The sequence below is a fragment of the Melopsittacus undulatus genome, chromosome 13 (genome assembly GCF_012275295.1).
Source record: "Melopsittacus undulatus isolate bMelUnd1 chromosome 13, bMelUnd1.mat.Z, whole genome shotgun sequence".
Taxonomy (NCBI): Eukaryota; Metazoa; Chordata; class Aves; order Psittaciformes; family Psittaculidae; genus Melopsittacus; species Melopsittacus undulatus.
In genome coordinates this window covers 9034582-9058608 of record NC_047539.1, presented here as the reverse complement: position 1 = coordinate 9058608, position 24027 = coordinate 9034582, and the positions used below count along the sequence as shown (strand labels likewise).

General features: G+C 40.4%; 1 protein-coding gene across 1 annotated transcript in view; it reads left to right on the top strand.

The window, feature by feature from the left end:
• The window catches only part of PIGL (phosphatidylinositol glycan anchor biosynthesis class L), a 57592-nt gene that overhangs the window by 4424 nt on the left and 29141 nt on the right, over positions 1–24027 (top strand). The gene's annotated exons all lie outside the window — the stretch shown is intronic.

Genomic DNA, 24027 nt, shown 5'->3' with positions numbered 1-24027 from the left:
AATCTCTGCATTGCCTTTGGCAGGTTTGTCTGTAGGTGAGTCTTTGCAGGGTTTCTTGTGGAATTCTGTTATATTTATAATCTGGTTTAGTCCTGGCTAAATACAAAAGTGAATTGCATTATTAAAGACAGTCCATAATAACATGTTAGTAAGATTCCTTCAATTTAAGCCATGTAAAAGTTCTGTTTTTTTCTAAGGTGTGGTGTTGTTTTCTTTAGTTGTGTGTATATACAAAAGTAGGTGGCAAAGCTGAGACTTCTTTCTTTTGGGATTAGTTCAGGAACTGTCTTTTGGGAAGGTGATTAAATGCTTTGAATCGGTGAAACTCGGAATTAACATTGTAAAGGCCTCTTTAATTGTCCAGTCGCTGTTTATGTAGGGTTCATAGGAGCTGAACTAGATACTGATTGCTAGGAAACACAGTACAATTGTTTATTTCAATTATAAACAGCTATTATACAATCCATACAGAATACTTCTATTTGTGAAGAAATAGCTTTAGCAGAAACATACTGATTTAAAGCCACACCAACTAGGAAAGTTAGGGTTGAAAAAAATCTGGCTCCAGGCAGGCCCTTTTCCCATGAACATATTTTCCCTTGAGCTAAGGCAACAGAAACCACAGTCCAGAATATGAATCTTTTAGAGTTCTTTGCTTTTTTTAGCTTTAGGTTTCTCTCCAAGTTTTCAGATCACTTACAAAAACAGCATAGGAGTTGTTTTCCTTTGGAATGAAAAGAGATGTTTCCGTTCACTTCTCATGAACTGGTTTTGGATAACTTCAAGTTTTGTAGTACAATCATGGCAACGCCCAAAACATTTTGGGGAGGGATAAGGAAAAAAGCCACTAAGCTTTGCTAAGCATAAAGACTGCCCAATGCACTGTGCAGAAGTGCACTGGCCTTTCATCCGCTAACCTTAGTATGTGATGTGAGTGAACTGCTCAGTCACCCCCTACTACACACTGCTTTTTGCCAGTAATGCTTTGATTTGCTCTGTAGGAAGGTGAGGCCGTTCAGAGAAGTTGCCTGGATCATGCCTCTTTGTTACTTTCATTGCTATTCTTACACATATTTATACATGATTTCCCCTAGTGAATACAGTGCCTGAAAAGACAGATCCATCCCATTGCCCAGAGCTCCAGGGCATGGACCAGAATGTACACCACTGTTCAGAGAAACAAAACAGATTTGAGGTCTCTGTCTCTGAGGTTAAAGTGCTATGAGATAAATATCAAATCATCTTTCTTGTGCATTCAGGGAGCAAACTGAAGTGAAGTTCTTGCTGAATTTTGCTCAGAGCTTGTTTGCACAGTGAAGTCAAGTGTGTTTACAATGCATTATTTACTCTGCAATAACTCGCCAGCTGGATGCTCTTTAGGAAAAACATCTGTGTATCAGGTGTTAGCAAAACGGTAAAGGATCAGGAATTTTTTTTAGATGATGCTGATGTTTTAGAGTAGCTAATTTTTAAAGTACTGCTTTCCAGCAGTTTAGACAGAGCATTGGGATTCAGGGTTCTTGAAACTTGCTCAAAACCCCTGGATTCCTTAAAGTCAGTAGCTTTCCTATGCTTCTGTTGTGACTTCTCTAGTTTGTAGATCATACAAAAATATTTGCCAGTATGGCATCATGTGAAACTTGCTAAATTAATAAGTTATCTGTCACTAGATTTCCATGTAAATTTATGTCTATGTAATACATTTCAGGAGATTGTTCCTCTTTAATATCTTGTCTTTCGTAGGCAGAGCCCTTTACCTTTTTTTGTTCCCTTCCTAATTCATCAAAAGATATTTTTCCACAAACGTAAAGAACTAGTATATTGCTTTAGGACTGTTGCTGGCATGCTGCCCATCTAGCATTTCTTCTACAAACACTGGATGCTTTACATTATCCAAGCTGCAGATTTGTATTTTGGTAAGGAAAGCCCAAAGGATTGCTAGGTCTGGATCTGCTCCAGCCATTGTAGTGCAGAGCTGAGTCATGCTCCTTCCTCTTTCTTTGTATGATCTGCAAGTGAGTGAGTAGAATTTTCAAGATGTGAAACGGGAAATACACGTGAAAAGCCAGGTGATTGACTTGCTGTGTAATGTCACTTGACCGGGCAGGTATAAAATCAACATGACATTTTGAATTGCCTGTGAACTTGTAAGGAGAAAGCTTCTGTCAGTCAGCCTGTGATGAAATCTGTGTTAAAGATCAAATCCTTATTAAGCAGTCCCCTGCCTTAAACAATGACTCTCTCAAGTACAACCAGGATTTTTAGGGCAGGACTATCTCAGTCCCTATCAGACAACTGCTTTGCACTGATTCTTTAGCAGGTGCTTGATGTTGTCACCATGTTTGTTACTTCAATTAAAGACAACTAAAATCTTCTGCACAAATATAGTCACAAACTGCACCTATGTTTCAACCCTAGAGACTTGAATCTCCTGCAGGAAAGTCCTTCAGTGTAGAAGACGTGTCCAAGAGTGGAAAGGGACATGCATTACTGTGCAGCACCTGTTTACTGTAGGTGAGCAGATGGGCATGCAAGCAGCCTGCTCCAGACTATTTTAGAGTAGAGCACTTGACTGTTCCTGCTTGATACCTGTAGGAATAGTTTCTACTATTCACTTGTACTTGTGAATAGTACAGATCAGGCACCACATTAGCAGAGGTGTCCCCTGAGCTGGTATGTAATTATCATAGCTCCAACACTGCACTGACTGAACAGCTGCTTGTAAGGGAGGCAAAGTTTTACAGGCCACTTGTGTTACCATTCCCACATGAGGGTTAATGCTTAGGGGAACCCAGCTCAGAACTAGGACCTGCATTGTTCAAAGTTCATTTCTGTACTGTAATAATTATTTCTGCTGCTGATTGAGGGAGGAGTAGCAAGAGAGTGAGGTTGGAAACTCATGTAAGATAAAAGTCACTTCATTGATTATATAAATGGTAAAGTAAACTCTGTGATTCTGGTGCATTTTTATCATCTTATGTGCTGCAGCAATGGACATCATTGTAGCTGTAAAAATGAGAGATCAGTTGGTTTATCCTACTTAAAATACCAGCTTAATTTTCACAAAGTCTGGTATAGCTCTACAAATCTTCAGTGAAGGAAAATGAACATAGCTAAAATACATGCCTCTAATGCAAACACAGACTAACTCAAGTGAAAAATCTGCTACAGTGATATGTCTAAATAGATAAATCAGATGCTGGACATTTCTGTGGTGGCAGAAGGGTCTAATGTATAAAGCATTTGACTGCACTGCAAACAAAAAGGGACATCCATTTTCACCAAAAGTTCTGTTGTTCTTTAGGCATGTGTTAGACTTTGCTGCCAGATTTAGCTTGATTGCTAAATTGCTCTGGTAATGTATGAGCAAATGATCCACTTAAAAGACATGAGTACTTGCTGCTCCCTCATCTTGAGAAGATCAGATCTGAGTAACTGATTTGCACTTAAGATGTGCAGCAAATACAAGATTCAGCTTAGCAGAAAGAGCTTGTAAACAAGTAAAAAAGTAAAAAGTGAGTCCTGCATTATCATAAAACATCTAGATGTTTTCAGAATATGCAGAGAATAATACTTCAGTAACAATGTGAAGAGAAAACATGTTCACGAAAGAGCTGCTTTGTATGCTGTTTGTTGAGGTGCACTGCTACATGTTTTCTTGGTTGTTGCTCTATCTGGTCTTGAGAACATAGTGAGATGAAGGTGTTCTAGTCTCCAAAGCCAGTTACCAGGTCACGAGTTATTGCCATGGTTTTGGACTTGCGAATGTACTTTTCTGGAAATCTACTCATAGTTGGGAAAGCTCTTTGTAAGTAACTAATCTGTGAATACCTGCTCCTGAGCTAGAAAGCACTCTCACAGTGTGTGGAAGACCAGGAATTAATATCTAATTGATCTAATATTAAGGGTTAGTTAAGCTCCCATTAACATTGGGCACATGTGCCAATGCTCTGGCTGTCTACTAGTCTGTAAATTACACATAAACAGGAGATGTTTTCTAAGCTGTTTTCACTTTCTGAAGAGAACAAGGAAAAAGGAAGCCCAAATTATTCTCTTTTTCTAATATCTGGTTTGGGTTCATGGAAAGATAAATATCAGGCATTTTGCTGCAGCTTCTGAAGCTTTTGTGCATGGTTGTACTGGGCAGAAAGTAAAACTGATTATTTCCATCTTTAATATGACAGAAAATACTTGGCCCAAGTTTGCACTGCAAAGAAAATAATAGCTGAGATTTGTGTAAACTGGAAGATTTTCCTTTCACAGTACAAAGGCTCAGTGCAAATAATGTTACATCTGCTTCCAAGTTTCCATGGAAATGACACTCCATTTGCTTTTGTGTTATTTCATTTAAGTCCGAAAGGACTCTGATTAGACAATGCACAGGAGAGGGAGGACATCTGCCCATGCAGAATTACAGGCTCTCTGCGGGGTTTTTATGAGGCTGCAGAAAGGCACAAATATTTCCCCCCCCCCCCCCCCATAATAATTCTTTGCTGTTGGGTTTGTTTTTTCCCCGTACAAGGTAAATGGGCTTTATTGCACTTCCTCATGTTTAACTCCTAATGAACTTCCTTCCATGAGCTCCCCATGTCAGAGAAGTAGGTCTACAAGGTCATGGGAAAAATACATCCTTAAATAAATAGGGTGTGTGTCTGTGATGATCAAAAAGATATAAAAAAACTCAGCCCCTTCAGAGAACAAAGAATGTAACTGGAAATTTAAACCTTTTTTATTAAAATCTAGAAACATACAGACAGTTGTTAAGTTTATCCCATTGATCCAATTAGGTTTTACTGTATTTGAGTGGTTTGTTGATGGCTTTATTGATTTGAATGCAGGGTGCTGAGTACGTGAAAGCTCCAGATGCAGCTATCTAGTGAGAATACTTATTGCGAGTAAGAAAGACTCAAAACTGAGGGCACCAGGAGAAGTGCAGAGGTAAAATCCTGGCACTGGATTTTTGCCTCAAAATTTGTCTGGTGGCAAAGCTGTCAATGATCTCGTAGCAGTTTCTGCCTCACTCATTTTCAGCCCTGTGTTATCTTGCTGAGTGGGAATTTGAAAAAAATCTGTTTGTGTTTCTGATCAGAAAGGTCTTTCTTCTTTCCTTGTTCTCATATTTCATGCTTTGGGGTCAATATTTAATAGTTTTAATTCTACTGAAATAATTGCGGTTATTAGTTACATTTTGTCCTGAGTTCCGCGTGGTATAATAGTTTGACATTTCATTCATAATTCTAAGAGCAGATGCATGTGTTGATTAAAATTGCTGCCATGCTTTATTCTAGAAGACCTGCATGTTTCAGTAATGGGTGATGGAATTCTCCTCATCTCAGTTAGCTGGAAATGTCTTCATTTTTTGCAGAATTTTCTTTAATTAAGAATTACATTTGTGGGACCAGAAAATCTTAGATACAAATTGGTCCCACATTCAGTGTGTATTACAGGGAAATCAAACTACATCTTTTGAATCGAGCATACTTATAATCATCCTGAATACTAACATGCTTTACCATGACAAGGCAGCATGAAGCCTTTGTTAGTCAGATGGGTATCTGATGTTTAGGTAATCACTGTAGCCAGATTTCATTGCTGTTTAGTGTAATTCTTGAAGTTTAAATTGGTTTCTTTGAGAGAAGACAGTAAGGTATTTGACCACCTATGTTTATTTACATTTCTAAATAAACAGCTAGTTTTTCCCAAATGCTTATCACATGGCAGCTCATGCTGGCATTTTAGGACACCAGAACACTTTATACAAAGGATTATATCGAAGTCTGCCTTCTGGCTTCTGATTTATAAGTGTTGCTCTATGCAATAATTTAAGAAGAAATTCTCCTGGGGATTTAGATGTCTCTTTGCCCTCCAGGAAAGCTGCTTTCTGAAACAGAGACTTGTATTCAGTGAATTAGGTTTAGCTGTTTTGTCCTAATGTAGATATTTTTCTCAACAAGGAAATATGCCCTTTTGCTTCCCTCAGGCGTCTGTGAACCAAATCCTTTCTTAGCTTTCTAACACAATTAACTTCCTTGCTATACAAAAAAGGAGAAGGATCTGTGGGGAAAGGGAGAATAAGCCTTTCAGTGCTAAAGGGGCATGTCCCCCAGATTACCTCTGCAGAGCAATGAGCAATGGTCCTTTTCCAAACATTCAAGGATCCTTCTTCAGATGTCAACAGAGACCTGTCAATCCATGTCAGTGAAGTCACAGCAGGGTTTTATTAAGAGCAAGAGTCTGGCTGGAGAAGCCAAGGCCTCTGAGTAAATGCAAGGGAATGGAAAGAGTAGTGCTAAAGGACATAATGTCTTAATAGAAATCAAACCAAAATACTAAACATTGAGATTTATACTTCTAATGCTCAATATTATTTTAGCAGATTAAAAACTGTAAAATACTGATCTCAAAACATGAAAGGTGAGAAGAGGAATCCTAGCCATCCCCTAAAGCTGATGCAAGCTTGATTCAACTTAAAAAATGTCATTGCTGGGAAGCTGATAGTAAGAAAAGCAGTAAGACTGTTTCAGGAGTCTGTGAAACTGGCTAGAGCTGAAGACAGGGATAGGACACTATAACAGAGAAATACGCTAGAAGTCATATTTTCTTTCTTAGTTTATATCTTCAGAAATGTCTTTTATTTCATTAATGGATTGTAAAAGTTCCACCCATATGTTAAAGGCAGGCATCTTCTCTGGAGCAAAGAAAGCTGCATTGACCTATCCTGAATTCATGGATGGTTCACATCCCAGCTTTGCTGTCTCCTGGTAATACTAACAGATATGCTGACTGGAGCAATTCTGTAACATGACCACTTGTGCCCATGCAGAAGGAAGTGTCTTTGGGTTTGCTGGCTTCCAGGATAAAATTTAGGATTTCACATGGAAATATTTTTAATGTACTTTCTTCATGATGTTAGTAAGCTATGGAAAGATACAATCGTTAGATTAAAGCTATTATCAACAGTTACACCTTAAAGTCCCCCTTTAAATATGACAAACTATAACAACCCTATTTTACTAGTTCTGCAATGGAAAAATATGGTGTGTTTTGCCAACAGACACCCTAAGGAACTAAGGGAGAATGACAGGCATTTCCCTTTTGTCCCTGGATGGTTTTCTGCTTTGATAGCACAACATCAATGTTAGTCCCTCTTTTTAACCTGCAGCTGCAAGTGCCTTGCTGTTAATTATGGCCAGACAGATCTTTTATAGAGAATAGATCAATTCTTTTCCTTAAAGAGTAACAGTTATGTCAAATAGTCTCAGTAAGCTAATCAAAGAGGAGGAACAAGCAGAAAACAGTTTAGCAGGGATTCGGCTTAAGCTTTCTGCATTCCTCCTAGCTTACTCAGGGAAAATATATTCCTGTTTCTACTGAGAACACTCTTAAAAGCATTCTCACAATAATAGATTGGGCGTTAACGCCTTGTTCAGAAAAACTGTGTGGTTTCTTTGTATGTTCTCATAATCTTATTTTAATTGTAGCTACAGCACAGAGTGCCTCAGTTAAAGCTGTGAGATCCGAGTTTATGACATGGTTTGGAAACATCATTCAATTGCATCTTCTGCATGTCAGATAATTACTGTGCTGGAAAAGAGAGGAAAGGGATTTGCAGCCCCTCTTAGTCAAACTCCTCTTTGGGATTCAGCCTAGAGAAGGGCAGTTCCTGGGTTTCCTCCAGGTCCAGATGCTGGATGTACTGGGTAGCTCCCACAGGCAGCATGTGCCTGCACTCACTTGTTACTTGGAGGTAATTGCACTAACTTCCCCCAGGTTGCCTCCAACCTGGAGACAAGAAGTGTCAGTATGTCCAGGGGCCTCATGACATTAAAACTAGTTGTTGGTTTATTCCTCTTCCCTTCATCTAACTGCTAGATGAGTCACTAAAAAATTCATGGAATAATCAATATCTGAGCCTTGGGATTAAGGCCTTTATTAGGGTCATTAGGACAGAATGTTTCCAATTAAAAAGTGTAGTGTCAGAGCTGTCAGACCACTTTAAATGCCACAATATGCTGTTGGGCTGAATGCCACCAATATAATCCTCATTTCTTGAGTTTGTTTTCAAAATTCCCACTGAAGTCAGAAGGCATCTCCTATTCTGTCAGCTAGTAAGGGAATATAGGAAACAGTGCATACAGACTGTGAGGTTTGGGTGGGAAGCATCCACTTATATGGCAGACTCAAAGGTTTGAGTTAATGAGCTACAGAAGTAGGGTGTCCTCAGGGCCTTTGGGACAGGACCATGGGGTGAAGGAAATTCCTGAGAATTTCACCTCCCCCTAAGAATGGTTGCAGGTCATTCAGTGGGGACCTTTATGTCTCTTTGATAGAAGAATACAGTGTCAGGATAGGAAAAAAAAATCACTATGTGGACATCACTCTTGAGTAATGAAAGGAGCTGAGTTACTTTCATGTTGAATGAAGTATTTAATTTTTCATAGCAACAGCAATGTTGGGTCCGTAGACACTATAAGGACTCAGAGGACTTTTTGTGATGATGTAGACTTAAAATTTTGTGGGTTTTTACAACATGTGTTTTGGGTCTACATCAACCCAGTTCTTCCACACAGGCAGTAGAACTGGAGTTGTAAAGCCTTGGACATCTTTTTCTTCCCTCAGAGCCAGCTTCTGGTCCCAACAAAACCAGTGGGGGTTGGCCATTGAGTTCAGTGAGACCAGAAATTGTCATTGAAACAGTCAACAAGAGAAGACAAAGTCTTGTTTAAAAAATGTTAGTATGGGGGAAAGTTGGAAAAGCAACTGTACAATGGATGTTGTGTAAAATGTGTTTTCTCTTAATGACCTTTCAGTGCAGATTGGCTCTGTTTACATACAAATCAAAAGCTGGTTTGTCTAACTGCCAGCACTGCAAAACTCAGTCTGGGATCTGAACATCCAGCTGTGTCTTTTGCCTCTGACATCCTCCCAGTAATAAAAATTGTGTGGCTGGGATTTGGCTAGAGTTGCAGATGATGTGTGAGCCAGAATTGAATTCAGCTTGCTCTTCCTCTGCAAGACAATAGAAGTTAGAACTTGTTTGTGTCAATAAAATAAGCATATATAACTCATACCCCCCCCAGGGACCAGATATGATGAATAAGATGCTCTTTTTCCATCATCACATTTCTAACCTTGACCAATGTTAGTAATAAGTCTGTGAGAACTTAGACTTTTGCTTTCCTCATTTCAAAGCTGGAGTAGAAGCTTTAATGGAGTTTACCTGTGAAGATAAACAGACATAGTTATGACAACCTTTGCAGTGCTGTCTAATCCAAGTTCTTTGTTCTTCACTTCCGAACTCCCTGAAGGGTACACTATGTTAAGTGCTGGCTGTGCTCTCTGGGCCTGTGCTCTTGCAACAGCTTCCTGCAGATAGGCATAGCGACAGAGACAGTGACTTCTTCACAGGTGAAATGATACTATGAGCATGCCTGTTAGTTGTCACTTTCCTGTTTCAGTCTGTTCTCCAGTGGCATGAGTAGATTAGGTTGCTTTGTGTAGCAGAGATTCTCAGGCTTTGCCATACACAGATTTCTGTCTGTCATCTTGTCAGGAACTGCACTTTGTGAGACAGATGCCAATGGAGCATGTGGCAATGGAGAGATTTTAGGTCCTGGGGTACTGCCTGGATGAAGGCAAAGCTATCTCAGTTCATAAGGGAGCAATGGTGATGTAACTGTATTTCTTACGGGCTTTTCTTTCCTAAAAGGATGGTGAGAGCTCTGGCTGCAGTACAGAACTCGGTAGTTTCATTTGTAGGTTGCACTTTGGCCGTCTTATTGTAAAACTGCTTGTAGAGCTATATAGCAGTTAGGCACAGCATTTGTTATCTTCACTCTTTCCATTAATAAACCCCAGTTTGACAGATGACTGAAAGCTCTTCCAGTTGGCAGTTTCAGTGTGAACCAGCAAAGGTGTTTTCAGCATTTTAGAAGCTGAGGCTCCCCAGATGCTTCTAACTGACTGCAGTGGGGTACTGCTTTGCAGCAGCATGCTCCAGGAGCAAGAGAGTTCCCATTTGTATTTCCTTGGCAGAGTCTGTTGTGACATGCCCTGTTATTTTTGCATTCTGTGTCCATTCTGAAGTTCCTCCAGGCATCTCTTCAAATGAAACATTGCATCACTGAGGAAGTGAAGCCATTAAAAGTGAATGCTTTTGCCAAACACTTGGAGCAGATACAATCAGCTCTCATCTATCAGAAATGGATTCGCAAGTTGACATTGCAAAATTTGGGAAGAACAATAGTCCTTTCTTGAGCACTTTGATGCAGCTTTTTAAAAAGCTGAGCTGTGCTGTTATTTTTTTTTTGCCACATCATGAGTGAAGGTTTTATATTTGCATAGAACAAATGTAGAAGAGTTACCAAATAAAGTGGTTAGAGCAGAGCTTCACACTTCAAAATCCTTTTGAAAAGAAATTTGAAGTTCTCTGCTGAAATCTGCTATGGTCTCTGACCTTTTCTGTGTTTCACTTTCATGCTGTAATAATCCTGCCTTTTTGAAGAGCTGTGGGATGGACTAATTATTGTTTACATACTATTGTCATGGTGTGAAGCGCTGTGTGTGTTAAGGATGATTATTAGAGTTTTCCTTGCTAGTCAAAGGGTTAATTTCTTTCTCCCCAGAAGGAGGGCTGATTTAGGTTTGGCACAGGAGGAGGGAAGACAGAGGATTTTGTTCTGCAGGAAACTAGGTCAGCAGGTTTTTATTATTGTGCTCAACAGCCCAATGTGGTTTGCATTTAGGAGTGAACTCAGTTGACATTGTGTATGGTTGATTTCCTCTTCCCAGAAAGCAGGCCTCAAACATCGCTCCATAATATTATGGCTTTCCCAAATTGAATGCGAGAAAATACTTAGATGAAGAAGCTCAGGCAGTTGTATGTTCATTAGGTAGGTTTTTAGAGCTGTCTGTCAGGAGTGCCTCAGGAACACAGAATGAAGTCCAAGACATTTTGGAGAGGAGAAACAATAGGGCTAGAATCTTCTCAGTCACTGAAGTGCATCAGAATCATAGAGATCTCCTTTGGTTTTACACCCCATGACTGATGATTGTTCCTATAGCCTGTAGCATTGTTTCAGTTTTGTTTGGATGTGGTCAGATTCTGATCTTGGTCCTGCCAAAGTACATTTGGAGTAATTCCTTTGCTTTCTCTGAAGCTACTGCTGTGTGTGGCTGAGATCACAGTGTCATCTCAGTGTTATCTGGGCAGTGAAAATAGGTGTGTGTCTTCTTTACCTCTGCCTGTTGAAGACCAAATTGTGGCAAATATCATACATGTTGGAGAATTCAGGCTGCCTTTCTTTGCAGATTATTTTGACTTCACTGAATAATGAGAATCCAAGTAGTTATAACTTAAATAGAAAAAAGAAAATCTGCTGTGTTTTGATTGTAGGGATCAGGTAAGGGTGATGGAGCTTAGAAAGACTATTGATAACATCTAGGAAAATTTCTCAGTAATATGACTGAAGGCTGAGCATCTATTCCCAGCTTTATACTCTTGTTGTTTTACAGACTTCAATGTGAGTTAATGGCTTTTCAGCATAATCAAACCATCTAATTCTGTCCTGTTCTAGTCCTTATTCACTGTTGGCATCAAGAAACCCAGACATTTTTGTAAACCAAATTTGGTGTTTAAAGCTGAACAAGGAAAATACAGGCAGTACTGAGAAGAACAGACAGCACTAAGTTGCCAACAATTCCTGGAAATAATGGAGTTTCACAACCATTCCCTGCAGATTGGACATTTAGGGAGGAAAAATATCCTTGTGGCTTACATGGACAGAATAATAGAAATGTAAAATCTATTGAGAAAGTTTATTATGGTAAAAATTCAAATGCCACTCTTGGATTTAAACTAAAGAGCAGTATATCAAATGCCTCAAGATGATGACAGCATAGAAATAATACAGGTCAGAAAATTGCATCCAGTCTCTCCTGAACTTGCTTTTAGTGTTGTGGAAACCTGTACATTTTAGTTGTTCGGTCTTTGAATCTTTAAACAGTTTCAGCTGCAATAAATGTGCTTATATAATCATCTTTTGAAATATGAACATTTTAAACAGGGATGAAGGAGGTTGGTAATACACTGTGCTCTTACACTATTGGCCTCTGTGACTGAGAGCCAAGAAGATGACAGCGCATGTCAGAATGAGAGGGCTTGCAGCAGGCAGACACGTACACACAGCAGACATCCAAGCTGAGGCAGCACTTTGAAATTGCCTTCCACATAATGAAGCAGAAGGGTTTGTAAAAGAATCTCCATCACTTCATTCAGCAGTGACAAATTACATCATCCAAATTCATAGCGACTCAGAAAATGTCACTTGTGTTGCTGGAAGACTGGTTGTATTCCTGGCTCCCTAAACTGCACTAAGTTTAATTAAACTCTCAGCTCAGGCAAAGGAAGATGAAAAAGACTCTCCTGTAGTGGCTCTCCAGAATGTATATTATATCTCTTCAGGCTGTCAGCCATGTGAAGCTTTTGGGATGTGACTCATAGGATAAATAAGTTTGGTCATTCTTGCTGTGAATAAAAAGGGTGAAATTCTACATTTTTTTATAAAGGCTTTTTCTTCCTTGAAAGAGTTCAGAAAACATCATAAATCATGACGATATCAGAGCTGTCACTGAAAATACAGTAGCTTCTGGGCTGAAAAAGCAACTAATGGCACTCAGTAATGACATGTGTATGAAAAATGGCTGCTGTCATATACTTGTGTTCTTTCAAGTGAAAGACCTCAAGAGTTTCTAGACTGAAAATGAGGTTGCTAATGAGCAAGAGCAGTGCATATACGTCAGAGAACTAACAGATGCTTGCAGAACCCTGTGCGCTAAACAGATCCCGAGTAATTCTGGTGTATGAAATAAGCCATTTGTGCCCATTTGGGAGCTCCACTGTGTAAAGGATGCAGACTACAGATTTAAGTAGGTTATGATGTTCTCGCCTATGGCTGGGGTTAGAGGCCAGTCCGGCTAAATGCAGAGTAGTCACTTTGTTGAACAAACATGAAGGCACTGAACTAAAATTGTCTTTCAGAGAGCAATAATTTCATATGGATGTATTCATTTTTATTTTTTTTATATGTAACCTCATCTTTACCAATTAAAGTGCCTATTTAATGGTTAGAATATGATCTCTTAGCTATAGGCACAAACCCTGTTTATCCCTTTTGTGGAATGAAATTTGTTTAGTCTTGCTTTATTTGTAGTTATTATACCTTCTCAGTGCTTTAACTGGTAATTAACCCTATCCTTTGATAGCTGTTTACACCTAAGGAACAGGCTGACAACAATGGTGCCCTTCATTCTGCAGTAGAGAGGGAACTGTGCCAGGTACCTATCCTGTATCTGTTTCCCAAACTCAAGTAGCGATCTCCTGGAACAATCCCTGTTCCAGCAGAGAGGGAACAGCAATCTTTTAAACATGGCTGCTCACTTCCAATCTTTTCTGAGAATGGCAATTGTTCGGTTGATGGTATCTTTTTTGCTGTATTTCATCCTCTTGTACTGCATCCCAATCCTTTATGCATGATGCTCCAAGAGGGAGAGTAGAGCAGAGTTGAAGACATGCTGTCCAGAGCCCTCATACAGCTTCTGCTTTGTTTAGTGCCCTCTGTTTTTAAAAGGAGGTGAGGAAGGACTTTTTGTCTCCATCCTGGTATATCCTTATTCCAGGAGAACAGGTGTGCTCCTGCAAGAGCAAGGTGGAGGAGCAGTTTGCTAGCATGGGATGTCTTATTCACAATGCATTCAATATTCCCTTCTCCAGTGATTCATTCTGTTGCAGGATCCTTCTGCAGTATCCTTGCTGGAGCTCCACACAGCTTCCAGGTGATTTCTTCTCCACAGCAGCTATAGTACTGGAGTAATCTCCAGCCTATCTTGGTGGTTGCACTTCCCCAGTGACCTGTGTTAACTAGAAATGTCTTGGGAGGTTTCCCAGTTCCACAATTCTGCTTTTGGTGTTTACAGCTACAGTAACTAACTCCTGATATTTATACCCAGCTTGTGCTCTGATTGCTGCAGCTTGGTGCCTGTTTGCACATGAGGCCTTCTGATAAGGCAGGCATTTGACCTTTCTATTATTAACCCATTAGCATTTAGAAGAGCTGCTCTCCTCACCTCCAGAGGTTGTGTTCCTCCTGCCAGTATCCCTGTTCCTGACAGATAAGATTACGCCTGGGTTATATATTGATCTAAAAGCAGAGTGCCAAATGCAGCCTCCACCAGTTCAAGGGCAAATACTGAATCCCTATGAGTGAGTCCACATACTTTGGTTCAGCAGTGGAAAGGTAATGACCAATGGTTCTTTCTGCCCTCTCAGCAGAACCTGAGGGCAAACAAAGGGAATCAGCTCATACTGTACCAGTCAAATGAACATCATGGCTGCAGTCAGTATCAGTCCTATTTGCTGATTCTGTGTCTTTGTGCTGTTTCTTCTTCTTCATCTGCACTTAATCACTTTAACCCCTTCATCTGTGTATCACACTTGCTTGAGGCAGTGCATTCAGTAACCTGAACACACAAGGAAACTTTGTGTGTTCAGGTTTGGAAGCAAGAGCCAGGATTCCTTTGTTTTAAGCCAAGCCTAGCTCAGTGAATACTGTACTGTGTCACTTGAACAAGTCTCTTCACCTGTGCATACTTATTTCCCAGTTTCTGAAACTAGCAAGCCTTTAGCAACCTAGTGAATTATAAATAGCAAAAACTATAGCAGGAAAGTGACTATATCAGAATGTATTATAGCCATTTACACTCAAATACAGTTATTCATTCTTTGCTAAAAATTAGTCGTTGAAGAATTACCAGATATAGTAAGTGACACAAAGAAACTCTAAGGGAGCAACTGCAGGGAGATGGTGGTATGTCAGCTCTCAGTGTTGTAGCTGTCACACAGAATGGAATGGGACTATGTGAGCCAGGGAATAACAGGAGTAAGAAAATGGTATTGCCTCTTATTCCAGTTCAGTATCTTAGTCTAAAATCTACGCTTCTGAAAGGATATGAATGTTTGGAAAATACTTGGGAAACTGTCACCAGAATGACGAAGGATGTGGAAAACAGACCTAATAGTGGATGTGCTATTTACTTTATCCATAAGATGACCTGATAGTGATAGAGGAAGATCAGCACGGGGAAGAGATTTGTTGAATGAGGTCTGTGGAGGAGTTATGTAGCATGTTGTATGAGAATGATGACCACAGTGGACACTGTTGGCTTTAAAAACCTTTGGCAATGATAATAACTACAGTTAATCATAAGGATTAGTTAGCTGGCAAACCTGCAAACCCAAAAGCCACTGGAGCAAAATGGATAAAAATGTATTGCAATTATTAATATTTTATATGGTTAAATTGTTTAAAATAAACCATTGTGATTCAATGTGCATTTGTGACCATCTGTACAAAGAACTTCAAGTAGTCTAGTGAGATCACTAACATGAGATTCAAGAAGCACACAATATACTTTTTCCTGCCAGTATTTAAGAGAAAGTAAAACCACTGAATTGATGGAGGTCTCTGACTATGCATTAGACATTTTTAGAGTCAACAACTCCATTCTAGTTGTCTTTTCTTACCCAGTTCAGAAGTAATTCAGAGTTCAGAAGCTCATTCTAAAGTGAGGGAGGAAAGCTTTTCTTTATCTGTGCTCTGTGAATAGAAATATATGTGAAAGTCTCTTCTGATGTTTTAGAAGCCTGAAAAGCACTTGTGATCCACACCCAACTGCTTTATCTCCTTAACTACAGCTAATGCTGCCTTTGTTACTGGACCTGTTAGTTCTAATGCTAGGTTTTGGTAAGCTTTTCCCTATAATTCTAGAAATCCTAATATAACTTACCCAGTTGTTAGAAAACTATTATGAAATACTGCTCTAATGACTTGGAGCTGCAGCTTCCATCTCAACTCAAAATTGTACAAACTCTGAATAAAAATCAATTTAGTGGGGAAAAACTCATCACTCCATGCTTGATAACAGCATAAACTGTACAAATTAAAACCTATGCTTCACTACAGAGGTGGTTTAGAAATAACTAGATCACTTACTGAAAATGGATGGGTTGTAATCAACTTGTCCTGAACTCCAGGCAGAGGTAAGGGGGGATTTTGCTGTTCATGTACTATTGGATTGATCCAAGCAGTTGTGCCTTTCTGTGTAAGTGAAAAGCAGCTCCTCAAGCCAAGGATCATTGCTGGGTTGGGCCCTTACCCCCCTCCCTGTTTGCGTTTGCCCATGAGCAGCCTAATTCGAAGAGACAAGGCACAGGAATGGAAGTAATACTGGTTTGTGTGTCTGATTTTTCTTTTTTTTCCCCCCTCTTCAAGTGTTCCATGAAGTAATTTTTTTTCCTGTGACTCAGAGCAAAAGAATATTGCAGATTTTTGTGATATTAGATGTCTGGACAAGCCTTCAACTGCAAATGGGGGTTTTGGCTTATCCCCTGTACTATACATGCTGAGATGTGAGTGTGTGAGCCTCCACTTACGATTAAACCAAATGTGTAGATGTGGGAAGCAATAAAGTGTTACGCAGAAAAGTCATCATTTTTGAAACTTTGTTTAAAGGAAGCAGATGTGTGAGTAGATACCTACTAAGTCAATCATTTCCTAAGCTATAGATGACTATAACAAATTACTTTTTTTTCTTAGAGACATTAGAGAGGCAAACCTGTGGAACTTCATGTTTAAACAATGTATCCTGGACTAGTTTGGCCTTAAAAGTGATCTGTATTAACAGTGATTTATTAGGGAGTGTTTAAGCCTCAGGATTTAAATCCAGGAGATAGTCTTGTTCAGTGGTTGCAAAGGCAGGGAGACAAGATTGCTCCAGTTTGCTTCTGCTGCAGAGTGTGTCAGGACACAAGTCCCAAAGCAGAGCGCCAATAGGGAACAGGGGGTTTGTCACTGACTGCAGTAGTGCCAGGATTTTCTGTCCTCTCCATGTCACATTATCCCCATACAACTGTGTACATAATGTCTGTTATGTCCAAGAGGGAGGACAAGGTGGCTGCTGGGTCACAGGTTTAGAGAGGACTTGGAGGGACACCTGCATTGCTGTGCAGGGATAACTCCTGAGGGTCCCCAGAGCAGAGCTGCTGTGTCAGCACAGCTGTGTTCCCAGATAAACTGCACCTCAGCTGGATGGGTGAGGGGTAGAGCTGCTCTGTGCTGATGCAGCAAGACTGCTTTTCTTGCAAGAGCTAATTATGCCATTAACATGCAGATCTCTACACCTCCCTTCTCTGTGGGCTTTTTACATATTTGATGTGGTCTTGTGTGTCTAAAGCAAGGCAGGCTCAGAAGAGAAACTTCTGCTAGCAACAGGTGGCAAGAAAAATAAAATACTTCAAAATCAACTTGCAGAGCAGCACCAGGGTCAAGGTACTTTCTAAGAGCTCAGTAGAAACTCCTATATATAATACTCCTATAATAATACCTTATCAACTCTTCTGGCTTCCTGGCCTATTTACAGTTCTTGTCCTTACCCCTAATCCATTTCAGAAGATGTGTTTCCATTTTGATTCAAGGATTGCCCATCAGGATATTTGTCTTAGCGCACAGGGACAGCTGTGTTGACAGTCTCTACAGCCTCAGGGTTTTACAGGCTCTCTGTAATCAGATGAGACCTGTGCATGCTTCAGTGCCTTAGCAGTGAACTGAAACAACCTTTGCCTGTTTGAGATGATAAAGGAAGTGACCATGTTTAGAAGTCTGGCAGTCATTTCGTGAGATCATCTAAAGGATATATAAACTGCAAACCCAAGTGAAGGTCCAGGAGCCTGTTTTGCTGTAGCAGTTTATCAGGATAGTCTAATGTTAGAGAAATACATGCAAGAAGGGCAGATGATCCGAGTTAACTTGTAAAAATATGTTGAGTCATTTTTATACAATGACTATCCCCTGGATCTCTGTCCAGTGTTATGGTTTTACAGCTGTATATGGCTATTTTCTGGAATGTTTCTCTTTCTTCCTCTGTGCTGTATTGCAGAGGTAAATATGCAACTCTTTCTATTTGAGGAATCCTAGGAGTTTCTGGTAACAACAGGAGATAAAAGTTAAGCAGAAATGGATTTTTAAACTTCTAGCACACCATTTAAAATGCAGTTTGCATAGCAATAGCAATGCCCAAATCCCTGTTGAATACTAGCCAAGAGTATCCATGGGTGTGTTTTATTCATGCAGTGTGACAGTGCAGTTAAGTCTGTATTGATTCTATTTATTTCAATTTAGGAAACATCTCCACTGAGAATTCGGTATAATTATTATATGGACAAGGAGCAATGTTTAGGACTGACAGCCATGCATATAAATACAAATCTTTTGCAAAACATGCTGTCATACTGCTGCTTCAGGAGAACAAGTCAGGCTTAAACAGAAGCAGATTCTGCTGTCAAGGCTGTTGCTGAAAATGCCCTTCCTGTAGCTCTCTCATCAGGGCACCATTTGTTCTAGTGTCTCAGATCTCCACAGCTGCATTATTGTAACACAGACAGATCGACAAGCTTGAAGGTAAACAGGCGTAAACACACCTAATAGGTAAAATATGCACTTTACATTGTACTTTGTAACTAATAGACTGTCAGTAGAGACCCTGGGGTATTGACACAGTGTAAATAGGTGTTTATAACTTCAATGCTTCTTGTGAACCACAGGCAGCAAGTAGGAAATAAATGTATACAGATCCATGGTACACAGTATGTAGTAAATGGCTGCAGGTTACTTTGTTGTCACAAGTATCTGCACAGGCAGAATTGTTTGAATGCTTTGGCAGGCCAAAGGTTGTGAAGGTGAGACACAAGTTTGGGGAAGTCCCTTCAGTGTCAGAACCTGCATTAATCAGCTTTGCCACTCATTGCAAGTGTTTCCTTCTGCTTATGAGGATTAAGTCACACTGATCTGGTCAAGCCAGGTCAACCGAGACAACTCAGTGAACTAGTCACTGCTCTTGAGTATTGCCTGTCACAACGCAGAGTATTGCCAGCTGAACAGGGCAGCATGAAATTGCTCACAATTCCCTACTCCGGTTTAGTGTGGATGTTGGAAAGGTGATGTGGTAGAACAGATCTTCAGTTCCTTGTACAAACAAGACCTTGATATAGCTGAAGTGTTGTTTAGTGTTCCTCGTCAGCAGCAACAACCAAAACTCAAAGATACTCAAAACCGGACTGAATGGGACCATGAAAAGTTTCCAAACAGTGCAGTAAGTGCTTGGCCATAATCTCTCTTCACATGCCAGAAAAAGAAAGCACTCTGTGAGGGGCTACAGGCACTCACTACTGTAATCAGTTTCAGGAAGATGTTAGGGCTATGGGTAGGTAAAAAAAAGAATGGTGGGCCTTGTGAAAAAATTGTTGGTGCATTCCACCTCATAACAGTGTCCTGTTGAAGGGTTTCTCTGCAACAGTCCCATTTCCTTCTTGCTAAGAATTTCCTCATTATATGTGATTAAACTGGAAGGGAGGAGTGAAGGAGAATGATAGCAATCATTAAAAAGGGAAGGGGGAAAAAAAAACCTAATCTTATAAATCCCTGTAGTTCATTTCCTCTTAGAAGATCTGTGCTCTGTAATTATATTGCCAAAGAAGCCTTTCTTCTTTTGAGTTCATGTGAAAGCTAAATGGTTTTATTCCCCTTGGCCTTAGTTCAATCAGAACGCATGAAATTACAGAGTTTTTCAGTTCCAGTGTAAGTTTGAATTAGAAATTGGTGGGTGTGGTACTTCAGATTAGAGCAAGCTATTAGCAAGAATAAATTCCTTAAAGGGGAAGCTGCTGGATTAGGATTATGTTTAATGTAACCCCACCAGCAAGTAGGAATTTTGTTTGAGAGAACCCACCCCACCAATAAAGAGTATCAGCAATCCAAAATTCTCAAGATAAACCAGTTGTGAATAGAACAAGATACTCTTGGGAGGTAAATGATCCTAACAAATAGTTTAAAAAAGTCATTATAATGAGGAAAACAGTGTGAAAAATAATAAATTGACAGAGTAGTGGGATAGGATTCACAGAGTTTGCTCATGGAGTTTTACTGTTGCTCTTGATGAAGATACTGAAGCAAATTTTGAGCACTTCAGGTAACTTGTTCTGTAAAAAACATACTGGTCTGATGCAACACCCCAACTGCTTTTAAAAAGGAGAAACCAGAACTTGATGAAGCAAATAGGAAGTGTATGTTGTCACTTGACACATTTTCACCTTTTTTTCCTAATGTACGCTAGATTTTGCAAATGTGGGTGGTGTCTTATGACCCATAATCTCAGTTTAATTGCATGAGAGATCAGGAACAAAATTTAAGAGTTAATGCTTTGTTGGACATCATTGAGCATCTTTTGCCTCCTGTAGCTTCTTCAGTCAGTTTTTGTTAAACGGAAAAAAAAAAGCCCAAAATACTTTTACTGCAGTACAGAAAACTGAAATATTTTTTTTAGAAACTGAAATGGGATTTGGACTGAATATTTTGTTATGTGATCCTTCTGCAGCAAGTAAAGGGCTAAATGAAAACAGTTTGATTACAGTTCCGTGCCAAGGCATGCCCCCTCTTCTAACAAGTCACATTAACTAACTCAGTGTACCTGCATGCTCCTCAGACAGTCAGTTATAGCAATACTTTCTCATTTCAGTGCTGCAGTCTATTTCTCTGCAGCTACTATTTGCATTGAAATAATTAAATTAATTACGTGGCCTTCCTTTCATGCACATGAGTTCTACATTCTTTATAGTTTTTCTGACTGTAAGTTTAACAAATCTTATCTATGTGCCATTCTCCCTTCTTTAATATATATTTAACTGAATTTCATTATGGGTATAAGTGTTGGGTCTGTTTTCACATGCAGGATGAATGTTTTTCTGTAAATCGGTTTTTAAATCTTCTGAGCACAGAAAAGTCTGGCAAACAGTGCTTGAAAGAAGCAAAATTTGTGCTTGTGTTGGGGTACAAAATGGCAGGGGGTAGAAGGGGGTAATTCACAATTTAAATTGGATATATTCTTCATTAAGTCCATTTCACTTCATGTCGTTATATAGCATTAGCAAGATTTAATCCCTTTGCTTTAGAAGGGTCACATCTGTAAGAAATGATGGTCTCTCTTATTTAAACAGTAGCATTGTTATAAATATTTTCTTCCTGTATTTCTGTTTCATAAGCCAAATACTCAGCATTTCTGTTTCTCGTAAGTATCCACATGATGGGCTGCCAAGGCTGGTTTATCCCTTGCCTTGGAAAAGGCATTGTGTAATATTGCAGAATAAAGCGTTGGCAGACAGAGCTTTCATGTGTGGAGAAGAGAGGTAAGGTATTTGCAGAGTTTGTGCTAATAGATTGAGGCTTGAATGGGGAGTAATGTGTGGAGAGCTCATATACTTTATGTCAGACAATTCAGCTGGTCTTAGCAGTCAGGGGCAGAGAACAGCCTATTGCAGTGATCCTCTTTCTGCAAAAATGAGACTGAGTCACTGATTTAACTTGAACTTTTTCAGTGTTTAGATTTTTAGCCAGAAAATTTGCTTTCAGAGCTTTTTATGAAACATTTATATTTGGATGGAGGTATAACTGTGGATGAGGCTGTCAAAGGGAGTTCTGATATCAAAGCATACTGACTTTCCAGTGCTGGATCTTCACGGTCCATTATTGCTACAATGAACCTGTCATAATAGCAAAGGAAAGAAATCCACCCAACCTCTTACTGTGAAGAACAAGGTTTTACAGGAGAACAGATATTTTAGGGGCAAGACATGAGTTAATGTAGGCTACTCTTAAGTGACAACTACATAAGGAAACCCAGCCAAGAATATTCATAGAAACAGTCACCCATGGCGGTGTCATACCACTGCAGACCAGAGCACAGTTAGGTGGTGTAGAGGTCAACACTTTGGCCATCAACAGGTTTCGGGGGGTACTTTAAAGCAGCTGTGACCTTGGGAGTAATTTGCAAATGTTGAAGTGTTTTCTGCTCAATCCAAGTGCCCAGAAATATATGAGGTTCTGCAGATCACCATGAGAGGCCTGTTCAGAACTGGATTGCTATTTGCCCCAGGCAATAAAACGTATTCCTGGAGCGAGTGTGGGTGATGCAGGGAGCTCACATGCTCCATTACAGGCTCTGCCCCTGACTCAGCTCTGTTGCCTCTGGCTCTTTAGGGAGAGTTGCCTGAGCTCTTAATTCTCTCATTATAAATGTGGAGGTTATTACTTGCTTACTTCCCCATTCCAGCCTGACAGGGGGCTTAGTTAATGAACATCTGTTAATGTGTAGAAATAAATGCTGTAAAAGTGCTGAAATAGTGGTGGTGCTGCTCAAACAGTGATGACATGGCTGCAGCTTCGTAACCTGCAGCTTTTTCTCACAGGATTGTGCTGTAAGATTAAATAACCATTTTAGCAAGGTCCTGTAGAGCACAGCTGTACACACGAAGTGCTCCCTGTGCCCCTGGTATTTGTAGGGTGCTCCAGAGAGGAGTTGTGCACCGCCACGTACCCCAGGTACGTGCAATTCATAGCACGCAGCTCGTGATGAGGGTGTTATGTTCCCAGCTCCAGTTCATTATCCTCACTCCTTAAGAAAAAAAAATGATGCTGTTCCCTAATTTCAAGCTTAGTGATTTCCTTACCCTGCCCTCGCTGCATGCCTGAATCCCGCTGTGTTTCCTGCAGTGGTGTGGGGAGGGCAAAGCACCGCTTGCCCTTTCTCCTGGGCCATTGCAGGCTGCTGCCTGAGCATGAAGCCCTCACTCGCAAGAGTTAATCATTTCCAGCCTTTGGCAATCTTGGCCTGCTCCTAGAAATCCTGCTGGATGCTGGTGGCTGCCAGGAGCCTCCCTCTCTCCCGTCATGTGAGCAGTGTAAACAGGGGCGAACGGGAGGCTTCACTAGTGGGCCAAAGTTCAGCGGCTGCCTCTCGGCCCCACGGCAGCAGCGGGGTTACTGCCGATCAGCCCGGCTGTTGCTATAGCAAACCCATTGCATAACGCTCACATTAAACCCCAGCGCGGAGGAGAGGAAGGCCAAATGAGAAAGGTCGCTGTGTTTACCCTCGTTTTGTTCATTGCTGCTGAGTCCCACTTAGCTGCTGCAGGGCTCCCAGTGTAGGTCCTGGCTGTGGAACCCAGTGTGGGTTTTCACTGGCTGCAAAGAGAGGGCAAGGCCTGGTCCAGAGCTTGCTCGTATAATCATGTAATTGGGCCATTCACATGAATGGGGATGGCAAGACAGTGCCTGCAAGAAGATATTTGCATTAGTAGAAACTTTGCATGCAAGTAAAATTTGTGGGATCAAGCTTACAGCTAAGATAGGAGTTTAACTTCTTGATACAAGCTGACTTATAAAAGGAAGTGCTTTCCTGGTAGCAATAAAATTTGCACGTAGCTAGAGAGCTCAGGGCAGCAGAACCTCAGGATTACAAAGGGTGGGTACAAGACTTCAAGAAATAACGCTCCCTGCTACACTGTTCTTTTATTTCAAAGCATTTTATAAAACAAAAGATATGAGTAAGGAAAGAGTGAAGTCCTGTGGTCTGCTCCTCAGAGTCCTGGTTTTGCTGGTGATTTGTATTTCAGCTTTAAAACCCAAGTTTTGATTGTGGGATTGCTGGGCATTCTGTTCTCACTTTGGGCTACTTGGACTTGTCAGGCCCCAGGTGAATTCCTAGGCACTAGGGCAAAACCAATAATACTGAGGAAGTGAGCACTGCTATGAGCTATTCTGGGAGCTGCCCAACCATTTCATACAGGCATAATTATGTTCATTCCTTATGGTGCAGATGGTGCTCTTGGAGAGATGTAGTCTGTTTTCTTCCCCTCTTATTGTCAGAAATAGAGAGACCAGAGACATCCCAAAGTGGTAACTAATATGCCTAAGGAGCTCAAGGTATTAGTAGAGATGAGTCTACCTTTTTTGGTATCAGATCAGTTTATCCCTGCTCTTGGAGCTGACATAGACAAGAGCAGGTTGTTCTAGGAATGAGGGGCAAAATTCCTAAAGGCCACGAAGTGCTATAGTCCCGGTGTGGTGTTCAGGCTTTCCACTG